The sequence below is a fragment of the Rhipicephalus sanguineus genome, chromosome 1 (assembly GCF_013339695.2).
Source record: "Rhipicephalus sanguineus isolate Rsan-2018 chromosome 1, BIME_Rsan_1.4, whole genome shotgun sequence".
NCBI classification, from domain to species: Eukaryota; Metazoa; Arthropoda; class Arachnida; order Ixodida; family Ixodidae; genus Rhipicephalus; species Rhipicephalus sanguineus.
The window spans coordinates 152,754,414-152,768,967 of NC_051176.1; positions in this window are offsets into that span (position 1 = coordinate 152,754,414).

Genomic DNA, 14,554 nt, shown 5'->3' on the forward strand with positions numbered 1-14,554 from the left:
AGTGCAGTGAAGCCAACTGTCTAAACTGAACAAATGCTTATGAATGCTAAACAAATACATATATTATTCCGAATGTATTTCGGGCATTCATTCAACGTGTCAATCCAATCAAGCAATAAATGAATTTATCTTGGAAACGATTTCTCAAAAATAAATCGGGATGTAAAGGCTTAAATATATGTGAGCTCAAAATAAGTAACATCAGTTGACTCACTGCATTCAGAACTTCAGGCACGACAACGCTATATTTTATTTTCACTACCACTTGCCTAATAAAGTAGGCAAATACATGCGTCTTTGCAATTACAGCAGACTTGTGATGCGCAACTAAAAGAATGAAAATTGAGTGGCAAGCTTAGCAGACCAAGGTGAACCATTACTGATTCACGAGCAGGTAGCTTCACACTCAGGTGCCTCGTGAAACAGTATCCTGTGCCAAGACGCTCTGTCGAACAGGGTGGTGACCCGTGGTTTCAGGAGGCGTTGCCCGTGGTGTTCAGTGTCTCAGTTAATTGCATTCAGCAGTACAGCGATACTTGTTTACACTTATGGGTCAATTCACTGCGTGAATTGACCCATAGGTGTAAAATTCAAAGAACACCCATGGGTGTTTAACAGAACATACACCCATTGTACACCCAAAAATAAAAAAAGGGTGTGCGAAGAAGACATTACACCCTGTCGGATAATATTGACAGAAAAAAGGGTGTATGATAGGCGTTTTATCGCAAATACACCTATAAGGGTGTGAAACGGTTTGCAGTGTAGTTATTACGTCGGTCTAGCAGTGCTGCTTGCGGTTTTGGCCTTCGCCTTCATTTGAAAGCCGGTGGCATGAGTTATATGCTGAGTTGCAAAAAAGAGACAGAAAGAGAAAAAAAAAAGCTTGTGCGTCGCTTTGTGTCTGCTCAGAAATATACTTGGCAAGAAAAACAAATACGGGTAACGCTTGCCTTTAGACATGTTTTGAACAAGGCTTTCACACGCGCAAATAAAGTAATAGGTTGGTTGTGAGGTTGGTGTTATTCCACTGTAACAAGCATCACCCGTACCTACATAGCATTATTAAAAATCAACTATAGTAGTTCTCTACAGTAGTTCAAACAACTTTGTTCTTTTTGTTATCTAAAATGACGTGAACACTGACGCTTGGAGCAGAATTTTTGCACAAAGAACGAGCAGGCAGACCAGTGATTTGCTCATATTCAAATAAAATGACTTGCTGAGTACCTGGCCTGTGTAATATTGCATATTAAGCAAGTACAAATACGCATATTACTAAATAAATAAAAGAAACACACAGGAGCGAGTTTTTAACTTTTTTTGTGGTGTGTGTGCGAGCGCTTGTACTTACTCAATATATGAAGTACTCTCGTATCGCACATATATAGATAAGCGTTCACTTTAGCCATCTCATTCCCTGCTGCCTCCACATAGCCTCTCGTGACACCGTATAGGTGCCATCCTTATTTTTCTGCCGTTTCACTTTCACTGTCCACACATGCCTTACGTCCACAGCATCGCTAAAATAAAATCACAGAAGACCCGTCCTAAAAAATAAGGTTTGTTTTGTATTTTGTTTAACACGGAAGTTTGAATGCCCAAAATTCGAAGAGACTACATATGCTCACGCCAACAAATACAAATATTTTACGCTAAGTGTGCTGAGAAAGCGCGCAATCAAGGAAAAAAAATGTTCATGTCTATGGTAATATAAATAAAAAAAAAGTGAAAGAAGAGAGACAACTTAAGATGACGGTGTGATAAATTTGCCAGGATAAACATAGATGGATACACTCTAAATATTTTCACGCGTAGTAAGCGTTAGTGAGGACGTTTTTTTGCACGCTTGTTCTAAGCGTGGTGCGCTTTCACACTGAAAATTAACGCTTCCTAAGCATGACTCCCGGGATGCAAAACGCTTGCGAAGCGTGAGTGGAGGCGTTTTTTTGCACGCCTGTTTTATGCGTGGTGCGCTTTCACGCTAAGCGCTCACACTTGCCATCGGTGACTGACGACCTTCCTAACGCTAAGTGAAGGTGTACGAGAGGAGTTTTGATTACTTAATGCGGCATTTTACTGCTCCTTGAGACGCCTTTCTGACCGTCAGAAATCATCTAAAAAGAAAGCTGAAAGAAGCCTAATATCTGTTGTGCTGTATGGGCTCGGCTGCTTGGACAGTATATATACTGATTCCCGGCATTAATTAGCTTATTACAAAAATCAAGTTTCACTTTTCATCTTGCACATGTGCAAACATACCCTGATGTGTCCTTATTGACACGCTTAATGCACGTTTGCCAATTATTGAGCGCATGTTCTAAAATATCGTGGCTCCACAGCATTAATATGGGACGAATTACTAGCGAAGATGCATTCGCGTTTCTGCTGTGGACGCCTGTCCGCTCGTTTCTCCGGCGTGAGCGACTGCAGACGGTGACGTTCTGCAGTCGCTTGTCCTGTGAAGTATTTCTTCTTTTGTCTCTCGTTTTTCGCGCTGTAAATTCACTATGAACGCTTACCAACTAGCCCGGCTTAGCACTCTTTTGACGTTCTTCCTCGGACCCGTGGTCGTTCGACGCATTCTACGCTTTTGCCCGGTCCCGTTTTCGCTGTCTCTATTCGCGTTGCTGCTGCCGACGCCTCTCCGCTTTTTAGCTTTTTTCTTCGGCGTGAAAGCGCTGTGCCGTCTCGGCGCCTCGCCTTCTGAGGTTTCTCGCTGTGCTCTACGTTATCGCGCAATCACACAACGCCGAGGCAAGCGCGGCCGCGTGAGCGCTCTCCGCCGTCTCCATTTTTGTCTATATGTGATAGCAGCATGAACTGAGTGAACCAGTGTGTACTGCGCATGTCTTGTGTTGGAACCAGCACCACCAAGTGAATCGATAAAGCAACCTACCGTACCTACATATACTCGTATCGTTGTGCAATAAAGCATTCTTGCAAAAGCTGCTGCGGCGTCCACGTCGGTTATTACACTATATGTTTTTGGTTACATACGGCGTCTACATACGGACGTGAGCCCTTCCGCTGTGAACGCATGGACCACATGGACCAGAGGTAAACAGCTTTGCTGTAATAAAAAGTTCCTGAAAAAGTGCAGCGCCCTTATTTTCGTTAGTAATTCTGAGTCATTACCTTTGAATCTACAACTACTGCATGCGCTTGACGCGGTTGTACAGAATTTTTTTTCGCATTTATTTATCTGAGTAAACATTGATATTTAGACACAGTGTTGTACACGTTCCTCTAAAACAGGAACGAAGGCTCGTTCCTTCCCAATCTTGGAACGAGTTCCCGTTACAAGTTCCTTTAGCGTGAAAGGAACTCGCTCCAGTTACATTAACGTTACATTTGAATTTTTGATCAAAATTTGATCAATTTTTGATCAAAACCCCGAGGCGGAATAAAGTGAGCAATTTAAAGCTAACATTGAGCTACATATATTTTACGAATTTGACATCGCCGGCAGTAGGTTATATGTAGATAAAATGAATCTAAAGAAACTCTCCTAGACGAACTTTTTGAAGACCACCGGCCATACTAAAGACATATGTCTAACTGCAACTTTCGTGCTCGTCTATTGCAAGTGCAACACACGGGACACGTTCCACGTCAGTCTTCAGATGCGCCGTCGGAATACTGCGCTTTAAATATTCAAATAGAAAGTCCCATACATGCACCAATATAAGTAAGTTTCTTGCACAGGAAACCACATCAGCTTAACCAAAGCCTGTGAAGGACTCTGTATATATATATATATATATATATATATATATATATATATATATATATATATATATATATATATATGTGTGTGTGTGTGTGTGTGTGTGCGTGTGTGTGTGTGTGTTTGTGACTGTATGTACTATTTGTGTGTATATGGTGTATATGTGATCATTGCATATACCATAATCACCCGACACCTGGAGTAGCAAGCCAGGCGACAAACCAGGCTAACCTCTCCGGGCATTTCATTAAAGAATCTTATCTCTCTCTCTCACATCGAAAAGAACAATACATAGGCGTTTAATGAGTGCTGATTTAATATCGCAGTGTGAGTAGAAAATAATGTCCAGGATACACAATCGCAACTTAGTAAAGTCCCTTGTTCGCACTCAGCAAGAGTTGAATCTCGATGTTGGTATCCGACTGAGGAATCTGTTTTCTCGTCAGCATTTCGTTGGCAATGTTGAAGATCCGTTCCATCAAGTGCTTGAGGGTACTGCCGTGTTGTACACAAATAGGGACAAGCCGAAGACCGCTCGCCGATCGGGGCCCCGTCCATGAACTGTTCTAACCGCTCCCCCGTCTTTCCTGTCTTCTCCTTTTGTCGCGCCTGTCGACTTCCATCACTTCCTTTACTATTTCTTTCTACTCTTCTTTTTTGCTCCATTCCCCTACCTCTATAGCGCTTAGCCGTGTCACCGATCGGTAGAAAGAAATGAGCGCCCCTTCCTTTTCCTTAAGAATCGCTATATATATCGTTTATTGCATGACAGACGTTATCGGTGCGGCGGCTGTCGAACTGAACTATAATAAAAGCTATAGCCGCGGACATAACTCGCATGTTGAAGAGATGCCTGCCCAAACGAAACCATCGAAGGCAGCGGACAGGCGCCACTGCAGCACCCGCATCCACTACGTTTCGGTCCTCTTCCCCGCTATCCACGCAACCGGGTGTCAGAAGACAGATTTGTCGATAGCTGTCGGCGGCATGCACGAGATACTAAAGGGATGATCGAGCCAGCGGCTAAAGACCACGCGACGACAGAAACATTCCCAGGAACTGGGCCGAAGCTTCGCAGTCGGCAGGGCGCGGACATAAAACCAATAAAACGTCGGAAGAGCACGCTGCACGCGGCAAGGCGCTCGCTCCCAAGGGGTAGAACCAAAGTGAAACTTCGCCACCTTTACGTTGAGCCCAAGACCATTCATGCGCAGTGGGAGGCCACCGCGCGGGATTTCGGTGGTTAGCACGTCGGTGCTTCACTCATTTTCTGCGGCTACTGGCGTTGTGATTGGCTCCTCTGTCCCATGCGCGTCAAACACCAGATCCGCGACGATGATTCGCGCCGTTCAAAAACACCGCGGAACCACGCGTAGGCGCCTCGACTACGGCAAGTCGGCTCCCCCACTTTTCCCTACGCCGACAAGGCCACGGGGACACGCAGTAAAACCACCCGAATACGCAGCGCCCCCCCCCCCCCCCCTCCCCCCCACCCACACACACACACTAGCTAGTTTCGAGTTGGCCGAACAATAAAGTCCCCGAGATAAAAAAATTTTGTGCCCTTTCCTGGCGGCAGCCTTACAATGAGGTTCGATGATTCTCGAATGACAAGTAAATGTTCTCCAAGGCGTGTCTACACTCCAGAACGGCCCGTGATTGCTGTCAGATTGGCTCAGACAAAAAGAAAAAAAATCAGCGGTTCCTCCCGCGCGTGGTCGGTCTTGACATCGCGCGCTTTCCTGCGCGCGATGCGCGCGGGCGCCTTAAAGTGAAAACTTGCAGCATAGTCAAGTGACAGGCGAGCGGTAGATTCTTGCGCTTCATGCGGTCGCCACCCACCCTATTCTGCATGATGTGCTGTGTGCGGGCGCCTGTTCTATGCAGTGGAACGTTTACAGAAGGAACGCCTTTCCCTATGCCGTTCCTACGTAAACGTAACGAGTTACCGTTAGAGTTCCACCGATTCTCAACGGAACGGTGGCGTCCCTCCGAAAAAGAAATAGTTCCTGGAACGCCGTTCCGTACAACACTGTAAATTAGATAGCAGAGTGATAACAGGCAAGAAATAACAGATGAGCTGGACAGTGTATAAGTTTTGCGCCATAAAAACCGAATCAACTAAATATATAAGTGAGCCGCTTGGCTCGTCTAGGCTGAGAGCTAAGACCCTGTACTGCAGGGATTTACGCCCCTCCACATCTCCGTGCCTGCTTCCTGCTTCCACGACACTTCCTCAAATAATTTCCGAAATACCTGTATTTATAAATTATCCCCGAGTCCCGGATTAAAGCAGAATCAAGGACAAACATCTGCCCTGCAACTAAGGTGGAAGTGCCTTCTTATATTTCAGTCTTTGTCACTGTATTTTTGCATATATGCGCGCGGATAACGCAAGGGTGTATAAATGAAGAATCACATTACTGAGTAAATTTTCTTGAACTGATACATGCAGTGTAAGATCCAATGTGAAGGAGAAGATCGGACGAAAAATGACTATATGGTAGACTATACCCGAGCATCGAAGGCGTTGTGTTGCGCGGTTTTGACTATGCCCCATCTAAGTAGAATAAATAGGAAATACGATGTACGTACATATAAGAAACGCAAACGCAAAGAAAATTGCAGCTTTGACGAATGATGCAGTACGGCACGCGCTTGCAATATTGCCGCGTCCATCCCCAACGCAGCCGTTTAAATGCTTCCCCGTCTTTCACCTCCATTTTTCATTGTCCTCGTTTAACTGAGAGCACTATCGTCATTGTAAGGCAAATTAAAGAAAGCATGCCCATACTTTGAAATTTCGGCTGAGGCGATAAAAATAAGGAGGTCTCATTTACAACGTTCGTTATATGAACGAGGCGCAGTTTTTAAGCTTAAAATTCATCATCCCATAAGCGATGACTTCCAGGCTATGGGCGTATAGCTTCCTTCTCCTCGACAGCACAAAATATTCACCTTTTCTTTGCGGCTACGCAACTTCGAGCGATGCCGCCTGACGATAAAAGTTCACAGCTCGATCGCTAGATGGCGATAGCGCACCGCAGTGCGTGGGTCGTGCAGGCGAGCGTCCGCGAATTTAGTTCAGACTGCTGCTCTGCGGTACTGTTATGCCGGTACAGCTTGCGACTGCCTTGGCTGCCTTACTAGGGTGGGACATTCACAGGGCGGGATTGGCGGCGGACTGCAATTTATTCTATTGCAGGGGCGTAGCCAGGGGGGGGGGGATGTTGAAGGGGTTCAACCCCCCCCCCCGAAAATTTTCAGTTTTGCTTGCGTATATATGCATGCGCACATACAAACGCACGCACGAACATACATAATGTATGGTTGAACCCCCCCCTCCCCCCCCCCCCGAAAAAAATTTCTGGCTACGCCCCTGTTCTTTTGCTTGGATTTCAGCATTACTGACTGTGAGCGGTTATGCTGAAGATAGCAAGCTGAAATACATATCTTTTATATTATGTACTGGTGGCACATATGCTTGACATTTATAATTATCCTCTCCTACATAGAGCATATATGTGTTCAGCTAACCCTAAAATGAAAGAGTGTACAAGTGAAATAATGAATGACAGAAGGAAGGAGCGAACGAAGGGAAAAATAGAAACGAGAAATGAAATACAGCTGCGAGAAGACCATGCAACATTTTAAACCTAAGTATACAGATAACGCACACAACTACCATTGCTATGGCGCCATAACTACCGGTACTAAATGCGTATTGCGCTCTGCAGTTGCTGCGATGGTTGCACGCAGTAGAGCACGAGCCCATAGAGTTTCCTATAGATACACAACTCTGGCGCTATAGTGTCTATGGGAGCTGGAACGCATGGCGTCTTCAGCCAGCATGGGAACGATGCATGGGTAGTACACGGATTTGTCTATTTTTCAGCTCCGCTTGGCGCAGCGTCGCCTGCATCCGCTTTGTCGTACAACGAAGTTCACCAAAGTCAGCAGTTCCACTTCACCACTTTAACCTTTTTAGGCTCACCAAATCAAACCTGGTCACGAAGTTCACAACGGTCTATTCTTTTATCCGAAACGAACGCCAAAACACAGCAATAAACAAAGCCGCAAGTGCGTTTGAAGCTGTAAGCACAAAGATTAGGCAAATCCGTGTACTACCCATCATTCCCATGGTGGCTGAACGATCGCAGCGCCAGAGTTCCCTCCAGGCAATTGTAGGAAACTCTATGCACGAGCCTCGATGTCTTTGCGTACAAATGTCCTTGGGAAGCAGTGGTGCTTCTGGCAGCAACACATTTTGAAATATCCTCTCACAACGCATGCTGTCTTGATAGGAGACCCCTATAATCACTCACATTACTTTATCACCTATATATTTTGCGCCATTTACACTAACTCTTATCAGGTCTCTAGATTGCCGTGTTATATAATCCGTTTTCCTCTTCGAACACTACACACCAGGCTTCGGCGCTCTTTGGTTATCATTGGCCTTTGAGCCATAAAACGTCATGTGTCCCAGAGAATATCGTAGACGCTAAGTGTAGCGTGTCTCACGGCAGGCCCGTAGCCGGGGGGGGGGGGGGGGGGGGGGGGGGGCGCCCCCCTCTTGAAATTTTGGTGAAGTATGTGTTTTTACCAAAAATAAATAATAAAAATATCTGCTTTTCTCAAAAAGTCAAGGTTTTTAGCAAGTGCCCCCCCCCATCCCCGAAAGAAATTCCTGGCTACGGGCCTGTCTCACGGCGTACATTGATCTGATTCAGGAAATCTATCTATCTATCTATCTATCTATCTATCTATCTATCTATCTATCTATCTATCTATCTATCTATCTATCTATCTATCTATCTATCTATCTATCTATCTATCCGCCTACGACTGTGTGCTCTCGTGGCTTTTTCGTTAGTTTATTGTACACCAAAACTTGCATAGAATGACTTGAACGTATGAATCCCCCCCCCCCCCCAAAAAAAAAAATAAATAAATAAAGAACAGGAGTCAGGGCAAGGTGGAAGCTTGCGAGGAAAAATTTGTAAACAGGAGGTGTGCTGGAGCCGACATTTCGACAAGTGGACTTGTCTTCTTCAAGACTGCAACTGCTTGCCTTAGCGCTTGTGTAAACAGGAGGTGTGCTAAAGCCGACGTTTCGGCAAACGTATAAGGAGCATGTTCACAGTAGTGTCTGCTAACAGCCGGATCTATTTTCTCACCAAGTCTGAGGGGTGGTTCATCACCGCTTTAACATTATGTATGTCAACATGTGACCGGCATGACATAAACGTATATAGAACATGATTCGAAGGTCATGACAACGACGTCATGACTTACATGACGCATGTCATGTAAATAATGACCCTGTCACATGCGTATTTGTGCACTCGTCGCCGTTTCAATAACTTAAAGGGGCCGTGCAGCAATTTTTCAGCATGGTCAGAAAACGCTGCCGATCGGTAGTAGAGGGAGTCTCCTGGAAACAAGCGATTCAAACATTACAGCGCGGCACGCGGCCTGGAATTTACAATGAATTATCAAAGTCAGCTAGAAATCTTCGCTCTTCTCTCGACAAATGATGCCATAAACACCGCGCCATAAACCCAAAGTCCACGGCAATTGGCTCACTTGAGCATCATGAGATGCACAGTTACCGCTGCCGCCGCGGGATGCCGCCACGTGCCCCCGCGCTCGCTCGCGATCACGTTGAAAGTGAGCCGCGCGTTCGAAGAAAAGAAAAAAAAAGAAAATTCACCGGCGATTACATTACTGCCTAATGCGGATTCTGAGCGCAGCTTCGTGTCGGGGTAACGCCAGCTGTGTTTGAAGCTTTGGCTATCCGCAGTTGTAGCAGTGTAACATTCGTTACATGTTGCCACAGAAACTGCCAGCGGTCGAGAGCTGCGCACACCACTCTGTGCATTGCAGGCATCGCGAACCAAGCGAAACGCTAACAGCCCCGTTACAACAAGCGAAGCCAGCCGCAGTACACGTGCCAGCCCTGCATGCGCACGAGCTCCGACCGAGGTGCCAGCGCGCGTGACGGAGGAACAAAGCGAGGTTAGAAGCCAGTGGCTCCTGATATCGACAGACTCCGCGTTCGCTATCGTTCGCTTTCGTCCTCGTTTGCTCTATCTGTCACGCCGCCGACGGAACGCCAACGCCGACGCCGCTCAACGCAGGAACGGGTGCCTAAGAGCTGCGCTCTAAAACGTAAGGCAGCTTCGCACTAGCGGTGCCAATCCTGAAAGAGGTGCGGCGCTAGGTGGCCTTCTTTGTTTCTCTTCATTCTTTTCTTTCTTTCTTCTTCTCTCTATTTTTTTTCTGTCTTTTATGTCTCTGTCTCTATTTCTTTCACTCTCCATATATTTCTTTCTCTTTCTCGCTCTTTCTATCTTTCTTTCTCTTTCTTCCGTTTCTTTCTCTCCCTCTCCGTATTTCTCTTTTCCTCTTTCTGTTTTGTATCTTTCTCACTCTTTCTTTGATTCTCTCTCTGCTGTCTTTCTTTCTCATTCTGCCTTTCCCCTTTGTTTCTCTCTATTTGTCTCTTTCCTTCTGCGCTATGCTTTACTCTCTCCCCTTCTCATTTCCCTCCTCCTCAACGTCACATCCATTTCCCACCACCTTGCTATACTATATATATACTATACATGGCTATGTTTTGCTCTGCTAGTGTGCCTGGATAGCCATGTGGTTACGATGCTCGCCTTTGGATCGTGGGTGCGCGGGTTCGAATCCCGTCTTGTCAAGAAACTTTTTCACCAGGAATGTTTCTCTTTCAAGTTCTGTCTCTTTCTGTCTCTCTCTATCTCTTTCTTTTTGTCTCTCTGTACTCGTTCTCTCGCCCATCTAAATTATTGCATCCCACGCCACACAAATCGGTACAACGGGAGAACGCGCGCCAGGCTCACAAGATCGGTGAGCGAAGATGTTCCGCACCTTGAAAAAGGTTGTCATAGGCATAGGCGTGCGAACAGGGGGGGGGGGGGGCTAATCACCTAAGAGGGGGGGCGCAAAATCTGCTCCGTACATTGACCCTTCTAGTCACCTAAGGGGGGGGGGGAGCGAAAAATCTCCCCCATACATTTACTTAGTATAGGTGGGGGGCGCTGCGATTAACATTCGCCCCCCCCCCCCCCCTGATGGGGAACCCTGCGCACGCCTATGGTCATAGGCACCGGACATTTGAAGACATCATTTTTCCTGAAGGGCCCGCGGCAACGAGGAGGAGCGTGCAACGAATTTTGCTGGTCTTCCTGCGAGACACTGGGCTTTCCAACACGTGGTGACAGACACCTACAATTCAGGAGACGCTCAGGCGGAACAATTGCCGGCCATGAAGGCCAGGCTAACTCCGCCTGCTGCAACATCACCACCACTACCGCCACCCCCACTGAATCGGAAGATGAAGAAGAGGGCGAAGAGAGCGCGCGCCGGCCGAGTTATTGTGTTGCACGCGCTAGAAAGGCAGATGCCATTCATGATGATGATAGTTTATGCGACAGCGTAACCACATATCGGAAATCATAACAGCTGCGCTGTAAAAGAGAGAAAGAGAGAGAGAGAGGATACACGTTTATTTTTAGCAAGCGCACTGTGCGGCGGCCTCCTTAATCCAGGTAGCCGTGGGCCTTCGCCATCTCTCGTGCCCGTTGAACCAGGCTTCGCTGATTCTTCAGGTCTGGGTCCGATAGCTTGGCCTCCCACTGCTCTTCGGTTAGTGTAGCGGTGCTAAGGCTTTGTATGCATCCCCATACCATATGGCATAGAGTGTCCGAGACATCACAGTACTTGCAGATGTACGAGTGCTCAGTCGGTGAGATACAGTGAAGTAATATACCGTGAACATAAGTGTTTGCAACTTCCTGAGGGTTACTGCCTCTTCCCTAGTTAAGGCTGGGGTGAGCTGGCGGATAAGTTCTTCGGCCTAGCCTGTAGTGTTGTAAGATGTGATTGTACTTTTTGGGTACATCATCTTTCTTCCTAAGTGCGTCCTGTGGGAAGGCTCGGTGAACATGAGCTCGGGCGGAAGCGTCGGCTGCCTCATTTCCCATCAGGGACTCGTTACCCGGAGTCCAAACGATGAACGTTTCTGGTAAGTTCTTCTTTGCTGTAGCTGTGAGTATTTCTAAGGCTTAAAAAACAATAATAAAGTGCCCAAGGTCATGACGCGCGCTGACGAACGGTCGCATCTTCTTGCCCCCTTGCCATCCCCCTCCCTGCATAGCTTTCAGCGCGTTCGTTGGTACGAAAGGAGAGAGAAAGCGCATGAAGTGTGCGACAAATCCCTGTAACTCCGCTCGTACTTGACGGATTCTAAAATTTTTTTGCGGCACTCTATTCGTGACCCAATAAGCTCTTTTAACGAAGCCGTCCGACGATTACTTGAAAAGGTGACTTGAATAGTGACGAATGACCTGCTGTGAGTGTCATGTGTGGCAAGGCATGAATGGCCTAAAATACAACGTGTCATTGCCCCTCATTTCTTTAGCTAGGATATCTGAATGTACATGGTATGACATCAATGACATAACACGACACGATATTCATATGCCATGATATGCCATGACATGTACCGTGTTTACTCGCGTAAAATCAAGCCATGCCCTAGTTTCCCAACTGTTGCTTAGTGTTGTGTAATGGGGTTTAGTGCGCGAGTGCGGCCATCACGTCGACTATAACCTCCTTTTTAGGCGTCATTGTATTGTCGGCGTTTCTGGTAAGCCAGCACAACGCGCACATCTGCTCCACTTGAAGTGAGACGGGCCACTCGATCCAACACTGTAATCCAGTGCGCGTCCAGAGAGCTGGTATGGGAGAGGGACGAGCGAGGAAAAATGTATCATATGTAACCAACGCAATCGACGTCCCATCATTCTCTGCTGTATAGAGTGGAAAGCCGGGCAAAGCATGCGCCGGCGGTGGTCTGTAGGTCGCACTTAGGTGCTCTCCGTTCGCCGCTATCGCCGGTTGCGTTTTCTTGGTTTAACGCAACGCGGACGCATCACGCGAGGTGGCCGCCTCAAGCTGTGACACGGTGCTCGCGATGGCTACCAAATGCCACGCTCATCATGTTGCGCCATACAGTGCCATCAAAGTGAACAGTGCACCATCGACTATAGCTTTCTGTTCATGTAAAGAATACGCGCTTCTATGAGAATATTTGCCACAGAAAAGTCACGAATGCAGTTAATTGTTTTATTTTCGCACCTAAGCACTACTTCTCGAGAGAGGACTTGCGCCAGAGTGCTGTAAGCACTGCAGACAGCTTGCGAAAGCATATAGCAAGCACTATTATGCGTTAACATTCTGCATTTGTGTCCTCTTGATCTCGAATGGTGATTTCGTAAATGTAATGTTGTAGAAAAGCATAGAAAATTGCATCCTAACATACACTGGGTGTCCCAGCTAACTCGGAACAAAATTAAAATACAAAACAAAACAAAAAAACCATGCGCTCTAGAAAAGTTGCATCTGCGATATATTAGCGGTAGTCGTGTGTACTCAAGACCTCTATATTACAATGTGCTTGGTCGTTTTTCCTCGAAACAAACAAACAAACAAACAAACAAACAAACAAACAAACAAACAAACAAACAAACAAACAAACAAACAAACAAACAAACAAACAAACAAACAAACAAACAAACAAACAAACAAACAAACAAACAGGCAGATTTCAGCACAAAATAAATGCTTGATTCAGAGGTCATTTGAGGCGGCCTACAACTAAGGTTAATATTTTACTGATTCAAGCAGTAATTAAGAACTTGACTAATTAAAGTGAATTAATTATTTATACTCAGTAATGAAAAATTTACAGGTTGTAAGTACACACGACTACCACTAATATACAGCCGGTACAACTTTCCTATAGCGTAGGTTTTATTCTTTTTTTAAATTTTTTTTTACACCTTGATCCGAGTTAGTTGAGACACACGTGCGGTATAACTTTTTAAAAAAACAGGGAGTGGACGGAACTGCATGGAAAGGTAATCTGAAACCGAGCTGATTGAAAACTGCGGTATGGTGTGGGAATACAGAAGCAGCGAATCCCGTCATCCTCCAATATCCTATTCACCTTACCCCCCGTGCTTTGCCGCACAGGTTGCGCGCTCTTTTGATTGATCGACGGCTTCGAGGGTGTTTTTGCAAACAGCATATGTCGCAGGGTGGGTCAACAGCCAAGAACAACCCTTCTTTTCTAATTTTAATAAGAGCTCGATCGAATATTAAAGAAAACATACATTTCAGACACCGTTAAAAAAAAAAAGTTTAAGAAAATAATACCACAGACAGGTGAAAGAAAAAAAAAAAAGACGCTGAATGCGTCAATAGGCTTCATACAGGTGTCGGGGTGCGGAAACCGAGAGCATTTGATTTAGTATGTCGTGCTTGCACGCGAGGCTCTTCAGTAAAACTATAGCACTTTTATTGACAACTAACAGACAATATAGCACTTTTGCGTTTTCCAACTAGACAACAAGTTTCGCGCATTCGTACTGCAGCATGAAAGGTATCCGACCTACAGTTTGTCGAGACTAATGGGATTACACAGTTTGCGGCCGATAATTTTAATCCTTCCGTAGTGCGCGCGGGCAGCGTGGGGTACGGCCACTTCGGATTAGGGCAGTTGAAATGGCGAGAAATATAGTGATTCCAAGACGTACTTGTAGCGTTTGCGATGGTCCGCTGCTACAGCGTGCTTGTATTGGCGTATGCGTGTTGTCTTACGCGTGAGGAAACCTTTTACAAAGGCATCGAATAGATTATATCCTGTGCGGTTGAGTTACCGCCATGCACGTTCGACTGCCATAATGAGGTGCTGCCTGCCAACCGAAGCGTGTTGCGGAACCGTGACGT